The 3,969-nt window shown below is 40.4% G+C and overlaps 1 protein-coding gene across 1 annotated transcript in view; it reads right to left on the minus strand.

Annotated features, from left to right (window-relative positions):
- The window catches only part of ETV6 (ets variant 6), a 365,900-nt gene that overhangs the window by 29,208 nt on the left and 332,723 nt on the right, over positions 1 to 3,969 (minus strand). The window lies entirely within an intron of this gene.

Consider the following 3,969-nt stretch of genomic DNA (forward strand, 5'->3'; position numbering starts at 1 on the left):
GGAGAAAGATGAGGCTTTCTGCTCCCGTAAAGATTTACAGCCTTGGAAATCATGTACAGGGTCACTATGAGTCGGAACTGAGTCCATGGCACATAACAACAACAATATGACTATATATATATAATCATATACAATACTGGCTACTAAATAAAAAACAGAACTCAGGGATCTTATTTCACTCTGTCCTTATGTTACTCTCTCCTGCAAACATTGTCAATATCCATAGAGTCAGTTCCAACTCATAGCAATTCTGTATAGGATTTCCAAGGAGTGGCTAGTGGGTTTGACCTACCAACCTTGTGGTTTGCAGTCCAGCGCTCATCCTATAGCACCACACCAGAACAATCTGTTAAACTCTTATTAACAATCCTTCTTGTCCTTTGAAAAACGACACCTTAAAATATAAGCTAATGTTATATTTAAACAAATCTAATATGTGGCTTGTATTTAATTTGTCAACAACTACTGAATTTCCTTTATTGATTATTTCTTAGTTTTACCACATGACCAATACCTAAGCAAACTTTTTGGCAAGTAATTTCCTGATTGTAAGGTTCATTCAATTTCAGCGGTATTTAAAAAAAAGTGAAAAAAGGGAGAACTGATTAAATATGATGGATTTTTAATGACCCTGATAAACTCTTGGATTTACATTTCCAACTGAAATAGAAAAAATATACTGGGCTATATCTTGCTTTGTTCATGAAGTTTGTTTGTATCTGGAATGATCTCCTTTTCTCTATTCTATTCTTCACCATCTCTATTGTAAGCATTCATCAAACTGGTTCTTGTTAAGTTCCCTGCCCAAGGAGACGGATTGCTTTCCAGGGTTTCTTGGCTATAATTAAACCCAAACACAACTTTTATTGTGGATTAAGTGAAAGTTTACAGAGCAGATCATTGGTTTTCTAACCAGCAATTCATACATTTCCTTCCATGTCTTTGACTGCAATCCTCTCAATGTAACATCATTCACTCTGCTTCCTCCCTGGGTTTGTTTCCATCTCTCCTCCTTTCCTAATCCTTCTGAACTTTGTCCTTGGGTAAATGCTGCCTTTTTGAGCTTATCTGGTTGATGATTTTAAGGTGTAGGTACCTCACCAGAGTCAGGTTCCCCTTCCAGACCTATTGTTTAACTGAAAATTGAGCCAGGGGGGTGAGTTAGTTCCAGACCTGAAATGTGACTAGGGTTCCACCAGTTTCTAGCCAACCAGTAAAGATGGTCTTTCTTATGATTTGGATTTTTGTTCTACATTCTCTCCCGCTCTATCAAGGACCTTCTAATGTGATTCCTTTCAGAGCAGTTGGTAGTAGTATCCAGGAACCATCTAGTTGTTTTGATTTTGGTTTTAAGTGTAGTGGAAACTGATGTCTTCATGGTTCATTAGTCCACTGTTTCCATGTGTCTTATTTTCATCACTCCTTTCCCTCCAGGACAGAGACAGACCAATAGTTGTATCTTGTTGCTGTTATTGTTGAAGTGCTATTGAGACACTCCACCTCATAGCAACCCTGTATAGGGTTTCCGAGGAGCAACTGGTAGGTTTGAACCACTGACCTTGCAGTCCAGCACCACATCAAGACCTTAGATGACCCTTTAAGAGCTTTATATACCCCAGTTGCTACTCAAAACATTTTCTTTATGAACAACTGGCCATGGCGTCCTGTCCCCCAAGTCTATGGTTCTAAGCTGCAAGGCCCAGTGACTTCTTCCCTCAAGGTATTTGGTGGTGGGTGGTGTTGTTAGGTGCCATCAAGTTGGTACCGACCCATAGCGACCTGATGCACAGCAGAACGAAACACTGCCCGATCCTAAAGGTATACTATTCCGGGAATGACAAATTGAGGAGGAATGGTGTCCCATTCATTACCAAAAAGGACATATCAATATCTGTCTTGAAGTACAGCACTGTCTGTGATAGGATAATATCCATATACCTATAAGGAAGACTAGTTAATATAACTTATTATTCAAATTTATGCACCAACCACTAAAGCCAGTGAACATGAAATTGAAGAATTCTACCAACTTCTTTAGTCTGAAATTGATCAAGACGTATTGATAATCACAGGTGATTAAAACGCAAAGGTTGAAAACAATAAGGAAGGATCAGTAGTTGGAAAATATGGCCTTGGTGATAGAAAGATGCTGGAGATCACATGATAGAATTTTGCAAGACCAATAACTTCTTCATTACAAATGCCTTTTTTAAAAAAATAAAGTATGACTATACACATGGACCTCACCAGATGGAATACACAGAAATCAAATTGACTACATCTGTGGAAAGAGATGGTGGTGCTCTGTATCATCAGCCAAAACAAGGTCAGGGACAGACTGTGGAATAGACCATCAACTGCTCATACGCAAGCTCAAGCTAAAGCTGAAGAACATTAAAACCAGGTCAGAAAAGCCAACATAGGACTTTGTACATAACCAACCTGAATTTAGAGATCATCTCAAGAACAGATTTGATGCATTAGACACTAAAGACTGAAGACCAGAAGAGTTGTGGGATGACATCAGGAAGAAAGCAAAAGATCACTAGGAAGACAAGAAAGGAAGAAAAGACCAAAATGGATGTAAGAAGAGACATTGAAACGTGTTCTTTAGCATAGAGATACTAGAGCAAAGGGAAGAAATGAGGAGGTAAAAGAGCTAAACAGAAAATTTCAAAAGACAACTCAAGAAGACAAAGTCAAATATTATACTGAACTAGAGGCACCATGTGATCAAGAGCCAATGATACTGAAGGAAGAAGTCCAAGGTGTACTGCTGGCAGGCACTGGCAAACAATAAGGCACTGGAGATTGATGGATTACAAACTGAAATCTTTCAACAAACTGATGAATACAGGAGGCACTCACTCAACTATGCCAAGAAAGTTGAAGACAACTATCTGGCCAACTGACTGGTAGTGATCCGTATTTGTGCCCATTCCAAAGAAAGGTGACCCAACTGAATGTAGAAATCATCACACAATATCATTAATATCCCATGAAAGCAAAATTTTGATAAAGATAATTAAAAAACGGCTGCAACCCTAAATTGACGGAGAACCTCCTCCAGAGGTTCAAGTTGGATTCAGAAGACGATGTAGAACAAGGATATCATTGCTTGTGTTAGATGGATCTTGGCTGAAAGCAGAGAATACCAGAAAGATGTTTACTTGTGCTTTATTGACTATGGAAAGGCTTTCAATTGTGTGGATCATGACGAGCTATGGACAGTGTTGCAGAGAATGAGTATTGGAACACTTAATCGTGCGCATGAGGAACCTGTACATAGACCAAATGATAGTTGTTCGAGAACAAACAAGATGGTGGATCGGGAGTAAGTGCAGTAAAGAGCTCAGCCAGCAGCAACACAGAATACCCAACCAAGCAGGCTCGGGGGAAGGTTGGAAGGCTTACAGCTGGGGAAATTATGGCAGAAGCAAGAAATCCAGTGCTTTCTAGTCTGGGATGCTCAGCTGTTCCAGGAGCCGCTATTTTGGGTGAGACACAGCGGGGGAAGGATCAGAGCGGCCACAGACGCCTGGCAGAACCGCTGAGATAAAGGTGTGGACATTCTTTTCTTTTGGTAGCTGTTAATTGGTTCCTTGCTGTCTGCGCACCTCCATTCTAGTGACTATAGGGGTGCCTGAGCTAGTGGGCACCTCAGCCCCACCCTCAGAGGGTTCTACTCCACATGCGCACAGATCTCCTCGAAATTTAAAGAGACAGTTTACAATGAAAACCAAATGGCCACAGCCGGCCCTGACCTGTTTACCACTAGAAAAAAGGCCTGAACGGGGATTGTGGAGCAGGAAAAGAAGACAAAAAAGGAAATAAACCAAAAATTAAATCCTAAGATACGTCAAAACGGGAAGCCCATTTCCAGATCACATCTACCTGCAGGCAATCAGAAAGCATAAAAAACACCAAAATACATACCCATCTAAGTATTAAGGCCACAGATAACCCCTG

Source organism: Chrysochloris asiatica, unplaced genomic scaffold (assembly GCF_000296735.1).
Source record: "Chrysochloris asiatica unplaced genomic scaffold, ChrAsi1.0 scaffold00086, whole genome shotgun sequence".
In the NCBI taxonomy this organism is placed as follows: domain Eukaryota; kingdom Metazoa; phylum Chordata; class Mammalia; order Afrosoricida; family Chrysochloridae; genus Chrysochloris; species Chrysochloris asiatica.